We start from the raw sequence: 26,089 nt of genomic DNA, 5'->3' as shown, positions 1-26,089 counted from the left end.
ATGGTAGGGAGAGATCAAGGTGGATGGGGGAAGAACAAGCATGAGAAAATGAGAGAAAGGAGGATAAAAGGGGCCAGCTGAGGGTAAGCAAGGTGCTGGTGAGTACACTTGCCTGGTAGACCCCCGCGCTTGACCACTGCAAGCTATCTTGTCTTCTTAATAAACTCTATTCCTAACAATTTTCTGTGTGACCTCACTCTCTATTTGGGGTGTGTGTGTGTATGTTATTTGCTAGCAAACTTCGAGCTGGACTAGCTGGCAAGTAGGAAGAGATGAGTACTCGGAAATACCCCAGTCAGTGACTCAGTCAAGGTTTGTGGCAACCCTGCGTCGAGCAAGTCTGTCGGCACCATTTTTCCAACAGCATGTGCTCACTTCATGTCTCTGTGTCACATTTTGGTAATTCTCGCAATATTTTAAACTTTTTCATTATTATTATATCTGTTATGGTGATCTGAGATCAGTGATCTTTGATGTTACTCTTGTAACTGTTCTGGGGCGCCACGAACCATGCCCATATAAGACGGCGAACTTAATCGATAAATGTGTGTGCTCTGACTGCTCCACCAACCGGCCATTCCCCTGTCTCTCTCCCTCTGCTCGGGCCTCCCTGTTCCCTGAGACACAACAATATGGCAATTAGGGCAATTAATAACCCTACAACGGCCTCTAAGTGTTCAAGTGAAAGGAAGAGTCACACGTCTCTCACTTTAAATCAAAAGCTAGCAATGATGAAGATTAGTGAGGAAGGCATGTCGAAAGCCAAGAGAGGCCGAAAGCAAGGCCTCTTGCGCCAAACAGTTTGCCAAGTTGTGAAGGCAAAGGAAAAGCTCTTGAAGGAAATTCAAAGTGCTACTCCAGTGAACACACCAATGATAAGAAAGCAAAACAGCCTTACTGCTGATATGGAGGAAGTCTTAGCGGTCTGGATAGAAGATCAAACCAGCCACAACATTCCTGTAAGCCAAAGCCTCATCCAGAGCAAGGCCCTAACTCTCTTCTATTCTATGAAGATTGGGAGAGGTGAGGAAGCTACAGAAGAAAAGTCTGAAGCTAGCAGAGGTTGGTTCATGAGGTTTCAGGAAAGAAGCTGTCTGCATAACATAAAAGTGCAAGGTGAAGCAGCAAGTGCTGATGTTATAACTTGCTGCAGCAAGTTATCCAGAAGATCTAGCTAAGATACTTGATGAAGGTGGCTACACTAAACAACAGATTTTCAATGTAGATGAAACAGCCTTATATTGGAAGAAGATGCCATCTAGGACTTTCATAGCTAGAGAGAAGTCAATGCCTGGCTTCAAAGCTTCAAAGGACAGGCTGACTCTCTTGTTACGGGCTAATGCAGTTGGTGACTTTAAGTTGAAGCCAATGCTTATTTACTATTCTGAAAATCCTAGGGCCCTTAAGAATTATGCTAAATCTACTCTGTCTGTGCTCTATAAATGCAACAACAAAGCCTGGATGACAGCACATCTGTTTACAATATGGTTTACTGAATATTTTAAGCCCACTGTTGAGACCTACTGCTCAGAAAAAAAGATTCCTTTCAAAATATTACTGCCCATTGACAATGCACCTGGTTACCCAAGAGCTCTGATGGAGATGTACAACGAGATTAATGTTGTTCTCATGCCTGCTAACGCAACATCCATTCTGCAGCCCATGGATCAAGGAGTAATTTCAACTTTCAAGTCTTATTATTTAAGAAATACATTTCGTAAGGCTGTAGCTGCCATAGACAGTGATTCCTCTGATGGATCTGGGCAAAGTAAATTGAAAACCTTCTGGAAAGGATTCACTATTCTAGATGCCATTAAGAACATTTGTGATTCATGGGAGGAGGTCAAAATATCAACATTAACAGGAGTTTGGAAGAAGCTGATTCCAACCCTCACAGAGGACTTTGAGGGATTCAGGACTTCAGTGGAGGAAGTAACTGCAGATATGGGGGAAATAGCAAGAGAACTAGAATTAGAAGTGGAGCCTAAAGATGTGACTGAATTGCTGCAATCCCATGATAAAACTTGAATGGATGAGGAGTTGCTTCTTATGGATGAGCAAAAAAAGGGGTTTCTTGAGCTGGAATCTACTCCTGGTGAAGACGCTGTGAACATTGTTGAAATGACAACAAAGGATTTAGAACATTACATAAACTTAGTTGATAAAGCAGCAGCAGGGTTTGAGAGGATTGACTCCAATTTTGAATGAAGTTCTATTGTGGGTAAAATGCGATCAAACAGTGTTGCATGCTACAGAGAAATCCTTCGTGAAAGGAAGAGTGAATCGAGGTGGCAAACTTCATTGCTGTCTTATTTTAAGAAAATGCCTCAGCCACCCCAACCTTCAGCAACCACCACCCTGATCAGCCAGCAGCCATCAACATCGAGGCAAGACCCTCCATCAGCAAAAAGATTACTACTCGCTGAAGGCTCAGATGATGGTTAGCATTTTTTAGCAATAAAGTATTTTTTAGTTAAGGTATGTACATTGTTTTTTTAGACATAATGCTATTGCACACTTAATAGACTACAGTATAGTGTAAACATAACTTTTATATGCACTGGGAAACCAAAAAATTTGTGTGACTTGCTTTATTGCTATATTGCAGTGGTCTGGAACCGAACCCACAATATCTCCGAGGTATGCCTGTATGACAAAAATACAAATTAGGGGAACTGAAATATTTATTCCTTACAGCAAATTGCCATCAAAAATGCAACTTGAGAAGGGAAAGTATTTATAGTGTTCGTATAATCTAATTATGTTGGAAATTACATCAATAAAGGCAACAATATCAGGAATGAAGTCACTATTTCCGTTCACCCTAACACAGAGAATTCTATCTATTGAGAAATCTGCATTTTTGTACTAACTGCAACATATGGTACTGTAGCTATAAAGCTATTTAAATATGCTTGCACTGTCAGTTGAAAGAGATTGACAGCAATTTAATTTAAAGAGCTGCCATCCTATTCCCAAAAACTTTTAAAAATATAACTTTCTTAAAAGAAAAAAAACCCTTGCACACTACTACACAGATCTATTACATAGATACTATGATGTGTTTCTCACCATAATTTGCTAAATTGTTTTATAGAAGTTTGTTTGCTATTTACAAACATTCCTCCTCTGGGTTGATTCACTTAGTCATGTCACAATTCATTGTTTGTAGTATCACAATTGTTTCCATGGTGATGGATTGTGATACCGCTAGCACATACATTTAAGGAAAACGAATCAGGAGGAAAATGCCTACGGCTCACTGATATTTATACTCGTAAGGGAGATTAGATCAGAGCTGTAGCAGATGTGAGTCCAACGTAGTGGGTGCAAAAGCATCACTTACTATAGGAAGAGTATCACTGATTATATCTCTGCGCCTGCTACTGTCAAGTTACTTCTGATCTCAGCACTGAAGACTTTTAAAAACATATGTTAGAGTCATCTTTGTGACAGTCTTACCAAGATTTTTAATCTATTTATTGTCTTTTAAGCTAGTGTCTCTGTACTTCTGAGTCTATGCTGCATAAACCTGTAGTACAACCTTTATGATTCAGTGCAAAACTACTGAAAAAAAGAGGAACAGCTGAAATAAAAAAGGATAGGCTCCTGAGGGAGCAGCCTTTAACCACTGAATTTTCTTCTTCTGTAGTAACAGTTTTTAAGTCCCACTGGAAATTCAAATTCTAAATAAGAGTCTTGTGTCAGAACCATCCCCCTCTAAGCTGATCCTGCTCTTCCTAAAAATCTATCAACTGCAAATCCAAGAAGAGTAGGCATCCTACTACTATGCCATACGTGTAAATGGATTCTGATGCTGCTATTAATTCCAGCATGTTGTCCTTAGTGTTCTCTGGTTCTAAGATATTGCTAAATAATATAAATTAAACTACAAGCTTAATATTTTTACACATCTAATAGAGAATTTACATTCACTGCAAGTCAAAACCCCTTTTCTTCATCCTTTCTTTTGCTGAAGCGAATAGGTGCCAAAGCATACTTAGATCAAAAATAAACTGAAGGCCAAAATAGCTTTAAAAATCCCGCAGTTAAGCAAACAAAGACACCCAAATGAATGTACATGGTAAGATATAGCTATGTGACTTAATATACTTCTGAAGGATGTCCCTACAGACGTGGGTATGTGGTATGAGAACCTCAGTGGAACATAGTGGCTCGGAAAGGTGTCTCAGAGCAGAGGTTAGGGACACTTGTACCCTGAGGCTACCTACGGTGTCTTGCAGAAGTTGCCTTAAAATTTTCATCATAAAGAAAAAATGATTAAATACATGAAGAAGAAAGGAAAGGAAAAGAACTTCAATGTACCACTGTTTTCTCACTAGCACTAATGGGTCAGGACTAAGGCAGAACATTTCTGTACTTCTGAGGTGCCCCTACAGATTTACACTCTATGTGGAATTGGTAGGAATCTTTTCACTGTGGTATTTTTCAGTGTCTGTGAAATCTAGTGGGATTAGCAAAAAAAGAAGTTTATGAGAGACTTGAAATTGTATGTTGAAAGGAACCAATATTCCTGGAAAGCAACTAATTTAAAATTTCGGTGTCGAGGGACCACTCAACTGTGTTTATATTCTCCTGTGTTAGATGTTTTCTTCAAGGAAGGCTGCTCCATGAGAAACAGTGCAGGCCAAAATCTATGAATCCCTTGAAACAAGAAAAGTATTCTTTAATGATGCAAACAGAAGACTTTGTATCCATTCAAATAAAAAAAAAAAGTGAATATCAAATGATCTGACATTTTTGAATTGCTTTTATAGTTCTGATAAAAGAAAAGCTTTTAAATATAACTTTGGGGTCTTTTTTCATGCAAAACTACATGTTTCCTAAAAAATATTGTGGAGATTAATTTTATAAATCATTCAGTTTTACTATTATTATGCATGCTTGCAGGGTCTTTTGGACACAGAATGCCAGGTAGATACAGTCGTAATAGTGCTGACAGTAGCCATAGAATTACCACTGGTAATGACTGCATTTAAGGACTAACTTTAAAAGCATAAAATGAGCTTAGGTTAAAAAAAAAAATTATTACCCTACAATGTTATAAATTCCAAAATCCGGGTTAGAAAATACTACAGGTATCCAAGTTTGACGACATTATCGTGTTTCAGGTAATTATTTTCCTGTTCCATACTGCTTTGCAAAAATGCAAACAGATGACAGAGGAGAGAAAACAGGTATACAAACAAAAGAGCTAAATTGCATAATGTAGTATATTAACATCTGCTTTAAAAAAATTACAGACAAATTTTACTTTAATCTCTGATTCATTTAAAATGTAATCTTAATTGTTACTTATAACAATAGTAGGTAAAATGTCTTCAGATAAATGTACGCATTGTAAGCTGATGATTTCCTTTAAATAGAAAACTGAGTAGGTGAACTAAATATTGTATGGGAGGAGAAGCATACAAAATAACATTTCAATCCCATTCAGGCTAGGCATTCTTGAGAGAAGTTCTGCATTGAGGCACATGGTGGAACTTGAGTCAAATCACTTTCTGGGAGAATTTCATTGCTATAAATGAATCCAAAAATGAAATAAAGTAATTTGAAAGCAGTTTTACTGGGATTTTTGACTGGAGCTTCATGATTTACCTCAGCAGAACAAAGTTGGGCAGCAGAAATAATTTTGGAGAGTTCAAATCTCAGACCTGCTTCCATTTCAGCGGTAGGTATCTTCCGATAGCTGAGAGCACTAAAGCTGCAAAACTTTCAAAATCGAGAAAATCAAAAACTGCAAAACTCACAGATCTTGCAGAACAACTACATGGCACCTTGCTGCAAGGGACCACCGCATATTGGGCACAAGAGGCAGGTTTGGGCGGCGGGGCCGCAGGGCGACGCTGCGGGCGGAGGCCGCGAGCTGCCCCGTGCCGGTCGCAGCCGGTCGCAGCCAGTCGGAGGCAGCCGGGGGCAGGGCGGGGGCGCCGCGCCTCGGCCGCTCGGAGGCCGCCCGGGGCCGCTGCGGGGGCGCGTTGGAGAGAGGGCGGCGGGCGCGGGGCGGGCGGGAGGCGGTGCCGGGGCCGCGGCCGGAGGCGGCTCGGGGCAGGAGGGAGGCGCTCCGGGAGGGGCGGCGGCAGGAGCCCGCAGCGGTGCAGGGGAAGGGGCGCGGGGCGGCGGCAGGAGGCCGTTAGGCGCCGCCCGTCGCCTCCGCGAGGCCTCGGCAGGGCCCGAGCGTAACCGGCGGCGAGAGGAGGGGAGCGGGGCCGGGAGGGGAGGAGAGGTGCCGCTGGAGCTGAGCCGGGGCGAGGGGGCCCCGGTGTTCCCCGAGGGTCTCCTTGGCTGTTTATGGCCTCTTTTTTCCCAATAGCTGAATCAGTAATCAAAAGTTCGTGTTAATTGGCAATAAATGAAGTAAAAACTCCCCAAGTCGAGAGAGTTTTTCCCACAACACTCAGGTAAGCAGTTGATATAGTAACTCTGCTGTGTAGCTGCGCAAACTGCAGATCTGTCCCCTGCACATCTTGAATCAGATGATGGGAGACGTGGCCATGATCGGCTATAGCTCATGCCTGCTGCAATAGGCTGTTTCATGTACTTGGAAATGTAGGTACAGGAACATGGGCAGGTTTATGGAGAGCAGTGCTGAGAGACAACAGTAGCAAGTGAGGGAAGTAAATACAAAGATGCAGGTTTGGAGTATTTGGACTTGTGGGAAAAGGGTGAGGAAGCGTTAGGTTTGGGAAGTTACTCTTAGAAGGAGGGAGGCCCATTAAGTACTTAAATAGCTTCTTTGGGGTTTCATGTCATCAGAGACTAGACCCTATCTCCTCTAGGATTGTCCAGAGCGATTCATGAGAACCTCAGTCCTCAGAAAGACTCGTCTCTGTTCTTCATCATTAGTTTTCCTAGCCAAATCATGAAAACTAGATGCGGATATGAGTTACAAAACTCCATAAGGATAATATCCTGTTCATGGACAACTCCCAAACAGAAGAATGTCCGAATTTGCTGAATAAATAATATCAGTACATCTGTAATTGCAATATTGTTTGACTGTTTCTTTTCTTTTACATTCAGTTCATTATGCAGAATTTTTCCTTTAAAAAAGCACACATGCATCAAAGTTTCTCTTTAAACAGATGGCAACTTGAATTATACAGCATAAGATTGCTCATGCATGTTGCTATAGACTACCCACAGCAAACCTCCCCCTGAGCCCAGGGAAACAAAGCAGCAGGAAGAATATAAAATAAGGTTGACTTAAATATGTGTCACATTGTGTTCTACAGGATAACCAAGTGCAGCAGTCCATCAGGAATGACATGTTAAAATTGCAAAATCTCTTTTTAAACAATCAAAGGCTCCCATCATCAGAAATAAAGAGCATTTCTAAAGTAGCATTTCCTTTGTAAAGTCAAGTAGATCTATCCAAGTTATTCCTATCATATTTAATACTGCTTCTGAAAAGTCTTTTAATCATACAATACCTGAATATTCCAGATCTGGATGAAAAAAGTCTTTTCGATGAATGCTTATTAATACATCAGAGTTAATGGACTGCTTAATGTTTTGCCTAGTCTTATTCTCTTTCCAATCAGTAGCCTAGTTTTACATAGCCAGAAAAAAAACAGAAAGTAAATTTTATTTTGCTGCTTTATTTAATTCAATTTTAATCATCATGGCAATGCTATAGTAATGGAAAAAAGTGGATATATGTAATGTATTGTTCAACAGTTAGATAAATTCAAAAACTGTAAAGCCCGTAGAGCCCGTGCTGAGAAGTCAAAGACAAAATGGACATATGTGTAAAATGAATGGGTTGCAGTAGAGAGTATGAAGGAATTGTTCTCATTTAAATGCTATTTTTGTATTACCAAAAATAAAAGGATCCTGAATATATCATTAAACTCTTCTAGTGGAAACTTTAAATCACTCCCCCCCCCCCCTTCAGAAAAATGAACAATGAGCTTTGAATCATTGCATAGCATTTCACAGTTTTGGCTCTCAGTGTATAGCTGGGTAAAGACAATAGTCTATTGATAAGCTTCCAAAATTCTTAGGCTCAGTCTACATTTTAAGAGATAGGACCCCTGTTGTATAATTGAAACTGTATTTTAATGAAATAGCTGTGCAGAAATCACAGACCAAGCAGGGCAGCTTGATTGGCTTATGAATGGAAGCAAAATCTTTAGAGAAGAAGTTACGTACAATATTTACACTAGAAATATGTGATATTCCCTGCTCTCTTATACTGAACTAACATCTTCAGTGTAGACAGAGACCAATAACAATAATGACAAGGTGACATTTTGGATATGACAATTATTCAATAGAAAAAGCACTGAAGTGTTTAGAGTTCTACACTGCAGTAATATGAATTGCCCTTATATTGATATTTCACAGATGTTCCATCCTCATTGTCAGGAAATTGTATTTTGGTTCTAACCTATGTCATTTACATTATATTTTTAGAGTTAAATACAGGAAAATTTATGTACCTTACAGCCACTCAGCCATTGGCAATAAGAACATGCCTTCCTCTTATTTTTGCTTTTTAACTCACATAGTGATATCAGCACAATATGTGAAACCATCTACACTTTTATTGAGTTATCGTTTTGGGTGAGGCTTATTCCACAGCACTTTAATCACCTTAAACAGACATATTTTCCTGTTGTATTTATAGAGCTGCTTGAGAGATGCTTATGCATCTGTGCTATTACTCATCAAACCAAAGCTTGGTTTGATTCTAGTCTCCTCACAATCTGCACTGCTTGTGTCTTTGGTCACTGCCAGGGTCTGAACCTGCTAGCCAGGCACTATGATTAAATTCCCATCCTTTCTACAGAGTCTTCTGCTTTCAAACAGTCCCATAGTTTCATGCCAGACCCAGGGCATGTGACGTGTGCACAGTGATTTCTGCTGCTCAGCCTCACTTGGTCTGGCGGGTTAGGGTTCACTGTCAGTTTGTATGCCACTGTCAGCATGGACACAACCCTTATCTGCTTACACTAACTCCAGAGAGAACATGGACAGTTAAGTTTTATTTATTTTAAATACGGAATACTAATTCCTGAAATTATCAAAACAATGCACTCTATTTGCATGTGACTATCAAAGTAAACATGTCTAATTTCTACTGGGGGAGAAGTTAGAAGGCAAAAATCAGAGAAATGCTCCCTAGCTTTAGGTCTTCCATTGATGGTAATTTAGTTGGAAGCAGGCTCATAGGAAATTTTTTTGACATGATAATTATTTAAGGGCATTCAAAGCGGTACTGTGAACTCTGCATGCAGGAGAGAAGCTGCTCTTGGTTCATCCTTTCAACATACAAATTATACTGCTTATACTCACACTGATTTGCCAATATGTAACTTGCTGTGACTGCTGCTTACTACTGTGATAAGAGCTGGGTAACTTTTTTCAGGGAATGGTTTGTTCTCATAAAATTGCAGAGGAAGATACATGATTGATGAATGTATGAAATCAGAGGTTGAATAGTCTCACTCAAAAGTGTTTTAACAGAAATCAGAGCAGCCAAAACATTATAACATTTTTTGTAGTTACAGGATATTTTCATTTTCAAGACTTTGATCAAAATGAGTTTAAAGAGGGCCTGAGCTCCCTTTTTACACATGTATAAAACAGTCTTTGATTTGTCTTTAATCCCCTTTAATTTTTTAGATTTTATAAGGGACCAAATGAAAAAAGGTTCTAGTGTCAAATAAAGCATATCATTTTTACCTAATCTATTTTTGTAACTTTCTATTTTTAGAATAAAATAAGAAAGTAAACAAAAAACAGCAGAATTGCTTCAGATTATCCAAAAATTTTATTTTTCAATGCAACAAGAAATAATAACAAAAGCAACCCTGAATGTAAAGATTAATAGTGGTTGTAACTTGATATGTGAGTACTGATACAGCATAGCAGTTTGAGCTCTGTATTGTTCTGTCTATACTATTAAATGAAGGAAGGTCAGGGACCCATCTTGGGCCACGAAGCCAGATGGCATGTGTTGGCTTACATCCATTTGCTAAGGGCTACACCCTTATAAAGCAGGCTGGTTGTATCCACTCCGGGGGCCTTTGGCTACTATTGGCTCTTTTGTATCCCTTATCTAAGGGGAAGTAGAGCTACTGAAATAATATGTAGCTGTACAGTGACAAAATTTTGATAGAAATGTTAGTTTGGAATAAAAATAGGTTACAGTCCAAAAGAGGAGGTAAGGAGGTAAGTACAACTCCATTTATAAACTTGAATCAAATATATTGAAGTGCCTCTGCTTTCCAAAGGAGATAAATATCTGTATCCTCATGGAACAAACGGAGGAACTAAAGCCTGAAAGAAGGCCTGTGGCAATGCTAGAAATCTTCCTGCTATGAAGGATGCTGGAACACTTCTCTGCCACAGAAGAACTTACCTTCAGGATAACTTCCTCAAATGAGCTCATTGTAGGAAACATATTAAACTTGTTTTAATCCAGTTCTGTATCCATTAGAGGAAAGTAAATGATGCTGAGTCTAACATTTCAGGTTTCATCTCCAGAAATCAAACAATGCCTAAACAATAATTAGTTGGAACTTGCAGCAATATTTATGGCACCTCTGCAACTTGCCTTGGTTCTGCACTCTGATCTCCCATTGCATTTGTGGGATTTTTGCTACAAGGGATCGTTCCCTGATGATCAAATGGTTACCTTTGATTTGTTCTGCCAAGTTGCACAGGTAATGAGTACCTCCAATGCCTTGGAGACTGCTTCAGACTTCACAAGCTCCATAGCTAAAAAGTAGAATGAATTCAAGCTTAAGGGTTGGGAGTGGCACTCCTTTTTCCTTTCATAGATGTCCAGTGATTCTGCTCTCTTGTAGGCAACCTTCATTACAACTTTCCCAATTTGCTATTGAGAATGCTGGAGCATCTGCCATCACAGTATGAACCTTGTTTTACAAAGGAGCTTTTCAAATAAGCCAGTGGAGGAAATGCATAAACTTTCTCTTCTCCAAGATCACTGGGTTTTAGGTGCCGTTGGTTGTGATTATGTTCTTTCAAAGCCTGTTTCTTTGGTTCCTCATTCCTAAGGGACCTCTTTCTCTCAGGATCACTAGCTAAATGGCTGAAATGCTTGTAATAGTATTTCCTAGCTCAGATGAGTGGTAGAGTATTTTAGGCAAAAGAGTTTGCATTTTGTTTGCTTATGACCCAATAGTTACTTTCCTGTTATTTTTCTTCTTGAGGTTTTACCCACAGGAGGTGGAAAGTAAAGAGGAAGTTAGTGTGTCCTTTTGTCTTAAGAATCATTTCCAAATAAAATAAATCTTTATTGAGCTGTCATTTATTAACTAAATGAACCTATCTACTTTGAAATTCAATCATGCAACCAGATCTAGCAATCTTAGGAGTATTTTTGAAACTGGAAACAAGTAATACACATTTTAGAACATATTTTTCACAGAACTGAAAACAAAACATGTTTCTTAGCAAAAGCAAAATGCTAAAGTATTAAAACAAAAATATTGACTTCTAAGCTGCTACAACAAATCTTGCTCATAATATTTTCCTATAAAATATGCCTTTTAACTCTTTATTAATTATATGATAATTAAAAATATATCTATGGAAAATACTTATTTTTTATTTAGAAGACAATAAACATGCATACACACCCTGCCTGAGATTTCATTTTGGTTTACATGGAATAATTTTTTTCAGATTATTTAACACCTTTAAAATTCACTCCCATTCCTTTAGGTATTAGTCAATATGGAACTCCCATCACTTTAAATAAAAAATTTGCATTTAGAAAATTGGAATGTTGCATTTCAACTTATCAGAATTCCCTTCTATCCTTCTTTCAGTATGCAAATGTTCACTAAATTGGAGCTGTCTTCAGGAATTGTCCAAATATTATGCTATTTGGGGGAGAACTTACTGCTAACTGCAAAAAAAAAATGTTAACTACAAAAAAAAAGTATGGCCTAGTTCTAATAAAAACATAGAATATCTTTTGAAGAAAAAGAGAGGACAGGAGACATGGGGTGGAATGCAAAAATGTGGGCCAATGAAGGAAGACTAATAGAAGAAACAGACCACAAAAGTTCCAGCACCCACTCCATTAGGGAGGGGGAAACCTTGCGGTTTTGCTGCTGCAGGGTGCAGAGGGTGTTGCGCAGCCTAGGATCCTGGGGCAGAGCCCCATCCTACAGAGGTCATCTGTAGTAAAATAAACTTCCTCTGCCCCATCGTCCCACAACCTTAACAGCCACTCTAATAACCCTTCACGGGGCTGCTGCCTGTAGCGCCCCTGCATATCCTGCTGCAGCTCTGACGCTTTAAAATCACGAGTAGTTGTGATCCCTTGCAAATTGGCTGCATTCAGTCCAGTGAGCTGCTGCTCTGACACTGGCCGGGCAGCTGCCTCCCCCTCATGCTCTGTGCCTGACTCCGAGCTGGAGAGCTCATCAGGGTTCCAGACATTGCCATCCCAAGTTTCCGGATCCCAATCCGCTTTTCACACCAGTGCCCGCAGCACCAGGGGATGGACATCTCGCTGCCCTCCCTGTAGCCCCAGGCAATCTGCAATGTGGGCAGCCAAAACAGCACACTGGTGCTGCAGCTTCTCAGCTTGATCTGCAGTTGCAGTTGCAACCTCTCGGGACAGTTGGCAAGCCTCCTTAGCAGCTTCGAGATCGCTTTCCAACTGCCTGTTTCGCTGGCACTGCATCAGTAATGCCTTGTCCAAGGTGCAGAGCACAGTCAGTAGGATCCACCCCAGATCCCCCACTGCCTTTCATGCCACCAGCCCTGCTTTTTCCAGCCAGAGCTTGGAAACTAGTTCCATGAGCTGCTCTGGGGTTACCCCCGGCTTACTCTCTAGCTCCGGCCATGCTGTGGGGGCAATCCACCCTGACAGCTTGTGTCATGGGTGCCCACCGACCCGCAGCGGGCCACCCGGGAATGTGGGTCCCCACCTCCCCATTGTCCTTTCATCCCCAAAGAGGCATCTCCACACTGGTATTCTGCCAGCTACGCTAAACGTGACCGCAAGGCGGGCAAGAGACATAGACTAGGACACTTTTCCCTTTGATTAGTACCAGATGGATGTCTCCTGGCTCATCAGCAATGATTTCCCCTTACAACTGTTCAGGTTTAGCCAGATCATGCACCCACACAGCACACCCTGTAGACCCAAAAACAGCTGGTTGCTGGGTAGGCCATAAGGAATCTGTCTCCTGGATAGTGGGGACCCCTGTTCGCTCACATATCAGTTGGGCTATTTGGTCACCCTGTGCACATCGCAGGGATTGGGACTCCCCGTGCAGTCTGTAGTGCAAGTCCTTCATTAAACCTATTCTGTTTAATCCCTTACGAACCTTGAGTGTCTCTCTCTACTGGTATCCAACCCTCTTTTGCCCGCCTTGCGGTCACACAAGGTCTTCTGCTCTGCACACCATCTGCAGAGTTTATGGGCATCTTATGTTTGTTAACATGCTTGTTGCCCTAGGTTTTCTTCAGCTACACACACCATATCACCTAAACACAAGTTCTGAAAAACAAAGATGGGTGTTTTGGGGTGAAAATTAGGTTTGATATACACACACGTTAAATCTGAGTTGGGTAGACAGTGAAAAATATTATCTTACTTTCTTACTCTCATAGCGTGACAACAGCAATGATTGCTTTTTTCTAGATTTATCCTCTGGGTTTGTTTTCTTTGTTTTGGAATACAGTCTTTTTCCTTTGACTGTCATAATACCTTGGTTCTGTCTTCAAAAACCTTTTGCATAACTTCCTGGAATGGTAGTGGTCTGTGCTTCTGTCACAACTCTGCATATTTCATAGTCCTGGCATCTGTCTCCTGAACAGTAATGAAAGCTGTTCTAAAGGTTAGTATATGTATCTATCCAGGCTCAAGTCACTGCTATCTTAGGAATTGTTAATGGTTCCCTTGAAATTGATGGAAATTTGGATTTTCAAAAGTATCTAGACATGGAAATCTCTATAGATGCACATAGTAGTATTTTCAAAAGTCCCTAAGCACATTAGGTCTCGATTCCTTGCTAGTTTAGGGTTTTGAAACTTAATAGACATATTAGTGCTTTTATTGGTATCTATCTGGAAATCTAGTTTCTAGGCATCCTTAGGAGTTATTTGCCTGACAGTGCTTAAAACATAGTCCTCAACAGCATGAATGAAGAAATAAATGTCAGGTGTCTTTGCAGTCACTGTGGTTGACTACTGTGTTGCCAGTATGGTGACATGGTGGCAGGGTCCCTATGTATGTCACTCCTCCGGTATCCCAATCTTCTGATTTTCCAGAGCAGGGACCTGTGTCCTCAGGCCCAGGAGGAGGAAGGTGAGTATTTGTATGTACATAGGCCTCTGATAAAGAGTTAAAATACAGACAAGACACATACCCTAAGCTGCTATGAGGGAAATGTTCCCAAGTCCTACAGTCTAGACTAGCTGCCATGTCCTTTATGGCTTGCTTGCATGCTATTTACCAAGGTAGCACACATAGGTGTGGAGGACTCAGGTGGAAGAAAGGAAGCCTGCTTATAAATTGTTCAGTATCAGGTAAAAAAGAATGCCTATAGTGCATGTGGCACTCAGTCTTATGTTTGCCGCCTGTTGTAGATGATATAAGCGTGGCAAAGTACAATGCTTCTTATGGAAAAGCTTACTTTAAATCTTTGTCACCATCTCTGAGAGCGACATTTTTTTCTAGTATTGCCTATTGTAAGTTATTTGTAATTAAAATTAAAAAAGGAAATATTACATCAAGGAACACTTTTTAACAAAGATATGGACCACTGTGTCTCAGAGCTGGGCTGATTAATTGGACATATGCACAAAGATATGAGCATATGGATTACTTCATGCAGAGTATAGCCTTTGTATTTTAAAAATTCAGGGCCACATGGATTTTTAACTTTATCATGAATAAAAGCAAGTGCATAAGAAATGTTTAAATGTGCTGTGTTTCACCTGCATATGTATGTTTGTATATATATATGTATATATATGTGATATATATATATACACACAGAGTTAGATTATTCCTAGACTTTGTGGAGAATTTTTCACTGTCTTCGGACAATTGTTCCTCAGGGAAGGATCTCTCATGTCATAAGGATTACTCCCTCCTAGTATCTCTGGTGGTGAAACCAGTGCAAGAGGTGGCAGTGCCTTGAGTAGTTGACACTAACCATAATGTAAAATCCTATATGTTTCATTAAGCTCCAGTTATCTTGTAGAATGTTTCCTGGAGCTCACTGTTAAACTGTAAAGCTATACACCATAATGTTGTCAAACAACACTAGGAAATAACTTCAAGCACTTGCTCTGAGCTGAAGAAGATCCAGACCTCTACACTGATTTTTTGAACTTTTTAGTAAAATTTTCTCCTCTAGTTCCTTCAGTTTTTCAGTTTATCTCTTAATAATTAATGACTTATTTAGAGAATAAAATTACCTTTACATTTAACAAAAATTGAATTAACTCATGATCTGTCTTAATTTATTTTCTCTAACAGCTCTTCTGTAATATCCCTACTAAAAGCAAGGCTAAAAACATTGCTTCCTGGAAACCATTAGCTGAAAAAAAAGCCCTAATAATTACTAGAAGAATACTTTTTTTCATCACTATGATTTTAAATCCCTTGACAAAGATACTGTTCTGAGGAATATTTATTTGTAATAGGATCTTAGAGGTCTCTAACCATATCAGAGTCTAATCTTGAGGGCTATAGAGGACTCCTAATACGATACTTAAGAACAGCTCTCACCTTTGTTTGCATTTTTTTTTTTAATCAACAGATTGATTTATGGTTGCTAACTCTTCTTTTTTGGAGGAGTAGGATATTATTTTTTCGATCTTTAAGATTTGTAAAGAAAAGGATATTTTAAATGACTTTTAAAAATGTCTTTCAATACACCTAGCATATCAATCTACTGAAAAGCCTGCTAGTTCTGCCCAGTAAAAATGCCATTTGTGTAGGATGGTCTCTCCATCTGTTGTGGAACTCTGTTACTAGCGATAGGATAAATAATAGAAGATGTACTGATACTCTTAACTACTGACAAATGAAACTGGCTGGTAGCTTTACTGTAAATATATGCACATATACACCTTCTCTTCAGTAACCAGAAATGTGTTACATATATATGATTTTAAACAGAAGTATTTTAGCAAATCACATATTATTATAATGCTCATACTTTGCACTGGATTCCTTGCTTAAACAATATCTCTTGGCCTACCTACTCATTAGCTATTCAGGTAAGCTAGCACTTTGTTTGGGGAAGCAGATGGCACTCTTTCTTATCTTTTTTTTTCTTTTTCTTTTTGCAAGTCTGGAATAAGAAAAAGTGACTCTGAGGACAAGGATCAGTTAGGTCTTACTGCAAGGTGAGAGGAGAAAAGAGGTAAAGGGAGAATGAAAATTTATGGTGACCTAGAAAAGATTAAAATAGACAGAAAAAAAAAGAAAAATTTTTGACTAGAGAGAGAGATCTAACTTACCATATCTTTTGCAACAAGTTAATGAAAAGTTAAAAAGTGAGGACATTTGACAGGCAGTCAATATGAGGACTGTTGCAGTATGTCTTCAAACCATACATGAGAAGGTATAGGGGTCAACTCTCAAGTGGAATAATCACAAAGAGTTTGTGTTTACTGTTGATTGAAAATCCGCTAAAGGAAATCAGATTCTTCAGAATACCATCAGATTACAGTATAGCTTATTTTACATTAAAATACTTTCATTTTTGTATTTTTCTCTCCAATTAATAGGTATTTATTTTTCTCAAAACCAAAAATCTCAGTGCTAACAGAGACTTTATTAACAAGGAAGCACATACTAATGTAAACACATTTGCTTTAAAATGTTTATATCTATAAAGCCTAAAAATGGTAAAAAATGGGCAAAGGCAAAACCAAATTTAAAGATTAGTACCAACTAATCATGCTATAACTTCATGCTTAAAAAAAAAGTTTTAATCACAATTACATATGAATTTCACTCATATGAATTTCACTTTTTTTTTGTATTTTGGAACCGGATATAAACTCTACATTCTGCTATAGATACATAGACAGACAGGCGGACAGACACGAGAAAGAGATAAAGAAATCTAAGCACATTAAGCACAAAATGGTATTTTTTATATTTTCTAATATTTTCATGGTGTACTGAATTTATCCTAACAGGATTATTGGCAGTCCTGTAAAACTCAACGACCTCCAATTTAAATTCCGCCATATATATATATATACTGCTATTTCTAATTTCATTTACAAGCAGCTTATTTTTATTTTTCTCCCCAAAAGCTCTAAAAATGAAAAGATAAGAATTACTATAAATAATATTTTTAAACCCAGACCATACTTGAAATGTAAAGTGGAAGTAATTTAGTCTGTGATCTTCTGTCTTAGATAAGAAAACATTATCTAACTAATTTCTTAAGAATTGGTTAACATGGCACAGAATATTAAGGAGTTTCGCACTGAAAGTATGCCTTTTCCTCCCAGTTGACTTGCTCAGATTACTGACAGATTAGAAGGACAGATGTTGTATGCCGAAGTTCATTTGGTAGCTCTCTGCACTGGAAATAGCTATACCGACACCCAAGAAGATGTATGAGCTGCCAGGCAGCTGCTTACCCTTCTTCACTTAATTCTCATGAGCAGAAATGGCAAAAGGCAGAGAAACAGGGATTCCCAGGGCACGGTGTGCTGACTGCTTGGCAGAGACATGTTTTCCTTGGGGCTTCACATCTTCTAGGCTTTGGAGAATGAAAGTTCTCCCTGGCTCCTCTCGTACGTGTGAGACTCCCAATTTCTTCTCCCTCCTCTAACCATCATTTGGCACCTGGACCTTGCACTTGGTCCAGGTTCTCTGTAGTTTCATGTTCCTCATCTCCCCCGTAAATACTATGACATCAAGCAGTTATTCTTCAATCACTGGATGAACTTTAAAAATTAAGGTCCTGAATTTCTAATACAGGTGCCACACGTGAGGCAGGGAATGCTGGGATTTTTTCTGCTGGCCCTACAAACCGCCGGCCCTGGGCAAATGGCCTGGACAGCAACGTAAGAACGTGAGTGCAAATACTGTGTGTGTGCATCAAATACGTGAAATTGTCTGAGTGGACTCTTGCCCCAGATTGATCACATTTAAGAGGAAGATGGCCATCAACTGGATTAAACAGCAGCTGGAGAACTACGACAACACTTGTGAAACAAAGGAGTCAGCCCAAAAAGAGATATTAAAGAAACACAAAACTTCAAAACAGGAGGGATAGACTGTGGAGTAGAGAGTGGGGAAGCAACAGAAAACTCTCACAGTGCAAACTAAAAATCTCACAGGTTAGTGGGAAAAAAAACAAAAAGAATTTTTGTAGATGTCTAAAATGATTTTGACCTACTTAAACAAAATACTGGATATGAAGGACTAGAATATATTTTCTTCTCGAGAAAGAGGATTATGGTGCACAGACTTCATACAGAGGAGTGCAGTGACCACATTACTCCTCTAGGAAGTGAGTAACATGGATTGAAGTCTTTCTCCCTCATTTCAAGGAATTTATAGCAACATTTAACATTTCCCATTTCTAGCTTTCATTTTACAAATCATTCATCTTACCAAGTAATACAGTATTGCATTTCTTAATTTGGCTAGTTCCTCTTGTGCATTTTAGATCCTCCTGGCTGTAAGTCTGTGCTAAGTTCTGCTTTCACCCAAACACACACACAAGTTTACATACATATCAACTTTCAGAATAGAAAAACAACATTGGCATTGTCCAAAACACTTAGCGATAAACAGTATTTTTTTCTTTCAGTCTATTTAACTCAGTAATAAAAGTGAGTATTTTGTAAATGTTTTTTAAGAAGAGTTTTGTTCCTGAAGGTCAGACAGGTTAGCTAGGTTTTAAATGAAATCCGTAGGACAATAGAACACAATATGTGCTGGACTAGGAAAAGTAGAGCTCTTGCATATTAATCTCAGTGATATTGGTTAATTATTTTGGGACAGCTACCATGAACATTTCAAAATTTTAGGTAATTTGAAGTAATAAACATTCAAAACTTTTGGCTTTATTTTTAGCCATTTTAAGTTCCTTTAGCTCTCACTTATTTCAAAATAAACTCTAGATGTACAAGGGACCTAAAAAGTAAATCCACACTATCGCAAAGTGTGGCCTCTAAAACACACACCTGAAATCAAATATTTGAAAATGTTGGCACCTCTTGTTTCCATCTGTTGGTTTATGGATATTTTTTTATATCTATGCATTGATGTTGGATAAGTATGCCTGTGCAAAACATGAATGTAATATGTCACTGTCTTTAACCACTATTTAAAGCGAGCACAAAAATATCAGCTCATATGTCTATGTATACTTGTGTGCCAGCATGTGTTTCATGCCAAAGTAAAAGTGTATAATGAACTGGAATGGCTTTAACTTACACTTAGATGCCCATTATATATAAAAAAAGACCATGAAGGAAAACTGATACTTTTGGTAGTATAGTAGGCAGCGCTCTTCAACGTGAATCAGCGGTCTGCTCATGCTCACAATGCTGGCAGCAGGTTTTGCTGGATATTTTTACTGCTGGTTTTATAAATGGTAATACCTGACAATTTGTGATTGATACAAGATCTTATGACATAGCATACAGAACTGTAATTCCTGAATTCCTATCCACTTTCATACTGTTTTTTCACATCTGAAAAGTGGGTTTCTGCAAAAAATGTATGATTTGACAGAAATGAGGGTAACCTATTGTGTGTAGAACGCAAGTGGAAGCTGACCTCCTATTTTCCCAAACTTCTGATATCCCTTACTTTGTTTTCTCTTTTTCAATAGCTCTCTTCCTGATTCCTCCTCTGCCTCTGTATGAGTGGAAGATTTACTCTGAAGTGCAGATATGTTAAGAGAGGTATCGTTTATCAGAAAAATGGTATAAAAATACAGTAATTACTTTCTACTTTCTCAGATTAGTCTTAAGTTCCAGACAGATACAGGAACTGTTACTTACTGTCATGAACTCCACTCCATTATCTCTTCCACAGACAGTAGGCCTGTATCTGCACATAAAAATAAGCATACTCATGCAAATTACTACTAGTAGGAACTGCTCAAATTGTATGATACCATTCTGACTGAATATCCTGACTAAATTGTGTAAAATCTAAATGTTAATGAAGAACTTTCTGTGACAAAAGGTCATAATACCATACAAAAGATTTTAAAAATTGTTGTATGATAAATAAACAAATAGTACAAGTAAAATATCAGATTTCTACTGGCAAGGAAAAATAGCATTGCTACATCATGTATTCATAATGTAATAGAAAGTTATCTAACACTTGTATTCACATATATATGATTTAGAAACATATAAAAACTGGGCGGATGACAACTGTATTACAGTAGTAGTCATAGAGTAGTAATTGATGTCAGATTACCACACTTTCTTATATGGATATGTTTGTTACCCAAAAATCAGAAAAAAACAAGAAAATGGATTTACTTCTGTCCCTAAAAATGCCAAGAATTTGTTTATAGATATACTTTAAGATATTATTTGTTGTCTTACTATTTAAAAGTAATTAAAACAGACTGCATAGTTAGACTGCAACTTCACTTTATCTCAGTTAATTCCTGAGTTCATTTTAAATCAGGTTCCAGCTTCGTCTGATTTAGTTATTCCGGCTACAAGTTAGTGGCACTGTGATCCTGGAGGCTAATGAACAATGTATTGTGCAGTTTTTGCTTTCTGTTAATCTCTTAAAAAAATCCATTCCATGCTGCATTTCTTTTATTGGATTACACAGAAATACAATTGGCCCTCATGCTGATGAACACAAAAAAATTTAGTGAAGAATTCTATTAATAATTGACTGGAGAGCTCATGTGTCAGAAGCAATGACTAAGGAGAAGTAGCAAAATCCAGTGGTAACTCAAAGTATTCCATCGAAAAAAAACAGAAACAAATCAGTCCTCTGTAGAGTTTAATCTTCTTAACTTGCAGTGACTAATGTAGGGAGTTTTATTTAAAAGCCTATATGTCTCCAGAATCTTTACTGTCAGGATAGACATGACAATAGTTCAGAAATAATACTGAAACAATAACAGTTCATGAATACATCCTATAGGAATGGAACTAAGACTTGAATTATTTTGACAATGAATAGCAGAAGTTAAATTATGCATCTTTAATACAGATGGAGGAGGCAGAAAGGAAAAAATGATTAAAAATAAACACAGGTCTGCTATGCCCTTCTTAAATTTCCTTTCTTACCATCTAAAAAAAATAAGCTAATAGTTTTGTAAATAAAATTGTGCAGAAGCAGCCATAAGTAAAATATAATGCATGAATAGAGTATATTGCACTGCTTACCCCTAAAATTTCTTGATGCTCTTATCATTGGATCATGTATGTAGTTGTTGATATCTTTATTTTCTGTGTCCCATAATTTAATGGGCCAATTCCATGCTGTACTCCATTTTTATGAAACCTTATTCCATGCCTCAGCATTTAGTGCCTTCAGAATTCTATTGCTCCAAATAAAGTCACGTAACTACTTCACGGTTAGCTCCTTGGTTATATGTGCTGTAATATGTGTTCATTGTTTGCCTGGTAAATGTGTTGAAATTGTTAGAATTGTCTTCGCGTTGATGCCTCATTGACTGACTCTTCCATACAGTCCTTTTTCTGGATATTTTGTTTCTGATGTTGTCTCACAAGTTGATACCAAGCAGCTACGTGAAATACCGTATTCAAAAGGCCAGAATTCATTCTGCCATAGACTTCTTGATGGCCTATGCCATTGCTGCAGGATTGAGATAAGATCTTTAGCAGCTTGTGGTTTTGTTTTTTTTTTTATGTCTAGTAAGATTTCTTTCTCTTTCATATTTGCATCAGGTCACAGAGAACCATTTATTCAAGTTGATTCTTTCCTGTGAGCTCCTTAAATGATTATTAACCTAAATTAGGAGCCTTCCCAGATGTGCAGAACTGTTCATGGCACCTGCTTGTTGCTGTTTACTTTAATCTCTGTGTAGTAGTCCTCCCTCCTATAGAAGACTTTGAAGAACTTCTGATAAGGCGATTTAAAATGCCCCTGAAAATTGAAAAAAAAACCCAAATATTTAATAGAAACCTTTTTGAAATATGAGCTGCCTTCCTTAGGAAATTGCCACCTGTATGGTCTGATAGCTACACTACTTCTCATGGATATCAATCACCTATGCATCTTTCCACCTTGTACCATTCAAAACATCTATGTAATCAGAAAGCAGCCATCATGAACATATTTAGTTGATTTTCTCTTTAAAAAATTGAAAATTTAGCACAGAACTGAATATATCCCATAGAAAAGAAGTATCACATGTGAAATCTGTGAGATTTTGCCTTGATGAAAACCTTAATGCCTTAAATAAAAACTTAAAGAAGATGAGTCTTATAAGGACTGTGGTGTGTTTTCAAGAACACTGAAGGGAAAGATATATGTAGCTTTTTCTGAGATAACTGTTAGTATAAAAAAGACATTCATTCAGCTTGATTGCTAATTGAATAATTACAATCAGTTAGGGACAACAATGTCTGATATTATAGACTAACCATTAAAAGCCAGGAATAGAGGAAAGGCTAGCCTATATTTATGTAGTAATTTACAACAGGCAAAACTGCACTCAAATTTAGGTATCACTATACCAAAACTTTTCTGAAGCTAATTTCAGTACTGACTGGAATATCAAGACCCAAGTAGTTAACAGCAAAATGCATTCTTCATACGTTATAATAGATGTAATACTGGATTCAGTAATCTACAGCTGATGTCATTGATGGTTACTTTAATCCCTTTTGGAAAAAAGACCTATTTTTCCATTCAAAGCATTCGCATTTGTTGTTAATAGTTATAGAACTACTTGTGTGCTGCATAAAGTTCTAGTCCTGTAAATACACACTCAATGTTATCATCACCTTGGCTTAAACATTGGCAGGTTTATGGCCAAAGTGAGTCTGTATTTTTTGAGGAATATTTGAGCGAAAGAAAAAAAAAAGTGATACATGCATATACATGTATGAATGTGTATAAAACTTCAAGAACACATTTATGAAAGTTGCTGAATTGACCTCAGTCACTCAAATATTCCATTTATTAATATATTGATAAAATTTATTTCTAACATTACACTGCAAACTTCCCCTATAATACATGATGTAGAGGAAACGAGCTAATGAGCTAACGAGCTAACGAGCTAACGAGCTCTCTTGGTTGCCCCTGACCAGAGGGAGTTGGGGCCTTTGATCCAGGTGGCCCTTGATTAGGGCAGGTCAAGCACCCTCTTAGCCAGTGCTAGGGAGAGGCCTATATAAGAGCCAGGCCTGGAGTGCAGCTCCCAGAGCGCAGCGAACAGAGGCAGCAGTTTGTGCAGAGGGTGCATGAAGGTACCTTCATTTCTGATCCCTGTGGTGTATGCTTCCTCAAGTATGGTTGTGACACGCTGCAAAGCGCGTTCCCCAGTGGCTGTTGGAGTTGCTGTGTCAGAGGCTGGGACCCAGACCGACCCTCTGACAGTAGATGCAGCTCCACAGGTCTCAGGCTGCAGGGAGTGCTTGGGGCCTCTCCAGGAGGCCTGGGCTGGCAGCCAGCTCTCCTGCAGGAGGTGTGCTGCTGTTGACGAGTTGTGTCGTCAGGTAAGGGAGTCATGGGAGGAGGTCAGTAGGCTGCGCAGCATCTGAGAAGATGAGCAAGAGATAGACAGGGTATTCTTGGAGGCTGTGCAGTTTTGGGAGTCCCAACCCCCCACAGCAGTGGAGTTGCCAGAGGGCTCTGTGCTGTGTGAAACGGTACATCATAACACCATAGAAGAAGGCTGGAAACTGGTCACTTCTCATAGGAGGAGAAAGGCTCCTACTCCTCCCAAAGACTTGCAGCTGAAGAACAGGTTCAGTGCCCTCCAGGATGAGGAGGAGATGGGCATGGCTGCAAGGGAAATACCTGGGACAACAGACCCTGTGCCCTGCCGGAACGCCTGGAAGAAGCGGCGGGTGACTGTTGTGGGGGACTCCCTGCTGCAGGGGATGGAGGCATCTATCTGCCGACCAGACCTCATGTCTAGAGAGGTTTGTGGCCTGCCAGGGGCTCGTGTGAGAGATGTCATGGAAAGACTGCCAAGGTTTGTCCACGCTTCGGACTATTACCCACTGCTGCTCTTCCACGTGGGCGCTAATGACACCAAGGGCAAACTGGAGACCATCAAGCAGGATTTCAGAGCTCTGGGGATGGTGGTCAAGGGTCTGGGAGCCCAGGTCATCTTCTCCTCAATCCTGCCAGTGAGGGGGATGGATGAGAGGAGGAGGAGACGGATTTTCCAAGTTAACAACTGGCTGTGCCGCTGGTGTTGGCAACAGGGTTTTGGTTTCTACGACCATGGGACCCTGTTTGAAGATCGACAACTGCTGGGGAGAGATGGGATCCACCTCACGAGGCAGGGCACGTGTGTCTTTGCCAACAGGTTGGCCAACCTGCTAAGGAGGACTTTAAACTAGGAAAGATGGGGGAAGGGGAGAGTTATAGTGCCAGGGTAGCTGGCAAAAGACAGCTCAAGTCAGGATGCCTCCAGCAGGTGCATGCAGCCAGGGAAGTGTGCATGGGATGTGGCTATGGAGGATCCTCTTGTATCCCTCCTGGGAAACCTGCATGCTCGATCACCTCCCTGAAATGCCTGTACACCAATGCACGCAGCATGGGGAACAAACAGGAAGAACTAGAGATCTGTGTGCAGTTGCAGGGCCATGATCTCATTGCCATTACAGAGACATGGTGGGATAGCTCGCATGACTGGAGTGCTGTCATGGATGGCTACGTGCTTTTTAGGAAAGACAGGCCAGGAAAGCGAGGTGGTGGAGTTGCTCTTTATGTGAGAGAGCAACTGGAATGTATTGAGCTGTGCCTAGGGGTGGAAGAAGAGCGAGTCGAGAGCTTATGGGTAAGGATTAAAGGGCAGGCTAGCATGGGTGACACTGTTGTGGGTGTTTACTACAGGTCACCTGATCAGGAAGAGGAAGTCAATGAGGCCTTCTACAGACAACTGGAAGTAGCCCCACAATCCTAGGCCCTGGTTCTCATGTGGGACTTCAACCACCCTGATATCTGCTGGAAAGACAACACAGCTAGGCACAAACAGTCCCGGAGGTTCCTGCAGAGCATTGGTGACAACTTCTTGACACAGGTGGTGGAGGAGCCAACAAGGAGAGGTGTGCTGCTGGACCTCGTACTAACAAACAAAGAAGGACTGGTTGAAGATGTGAAGGTTGGGGGCAGCCTTGGCTGCAGTCACCATGAGATGGTGGAGTTCAGGATCCTGCGAGGAGGAGGCAGGACAATAAGTAGGATCGCAACCCTGGACTTCAGGAGAGCAAACTTTGGCCTCTGCAGGGACCTACTTGGAGGAATCCCATGGGTGAGGGCCCTAGAAGGAAGGGGCGTTCAAGAGAGCTGGTTAATATTCAAACATCACCTCCTCCAGGCTCAAGAGCAGTGTGTCCCTATGAGTAGGAAGTCAAGCAAAGGAGGTAGGAGACCTGCATGGATGAGCAAGGAGTTCCAGCAAAACTCAACCAGAAGAAGGAAGTATACAGAAAGTGGAAAGGGGGACAGGCCACTTGGGAGGAATACAGGAACATTGTCAGAGTATGCAGGGATGTGACAAGGAAGGCTAAGGTCTGTTTGGAATTAAATCTGGCTGGAGATGTCAAGGACAACAAGAAGGGCTTCTTCAAATAAATCAGTAGCAAGAGGAAGACTAGGGAAAATGTGGGCCCTTTGCTGAATGGGGTGGGTGCCCTGGTGACAAAGGATGCAGAGAAGGCAGAGTTACTGAATGCCTTCTTTGCTTCAGTCTTTACTGCTGAGGCCAGCCCTCAGGAACCCCAGATCCTGGAGGCAAGAGAGAAAGTCTGGAGAAAGGAAGACTTTCCCTTGGTCGAGGAGGATCGGGTTAGAGATCATTTAAGCAAACTTGACACCCACAAATCCATGGGCCCTGATGGGATGCACCCACGAGTGCTGAGGGAGCTGGAGGATGTTATTGCTAGGCCC

At 39.8% G+C, this 26,089-nt stretch overlaps 1 pseudogene; it reads left to right on the top strand.

The window, feature by feature from the left end:
- Nucleotides 1-653: 653 nt before the first annotated feature.
- On the top strand, nt 654-2,430 carry LOC136991036 (tigger transposable element-derived protein 1-like; annotated as a pseudogene).
- Nucleotides 2,431-26,089: the final 23,659 nt, after the last annotated feature.

The sequence above is a fragment of the Apteryx mantelli genome, chromosome 1 (genome assembly GCF_036417845.1).
Source record: "Apteryx mantelli isolate bAptMan1 chromosome 1, bAptMan1.hap1, whole genome shotgun sequence".
In the NCBI taxonomy this organism is placed as follows: Eukaryota; Metazoa; Chordata; class Aves; order Apterygiformes; family Apterygidae; genus Apteryx; species Apteryx mantelli.
The sequence above is the reverse complement of the archived record's forward strand: the minus strand, read 5'-3'. Positions and strand labels throughout refer to the sequence as shown.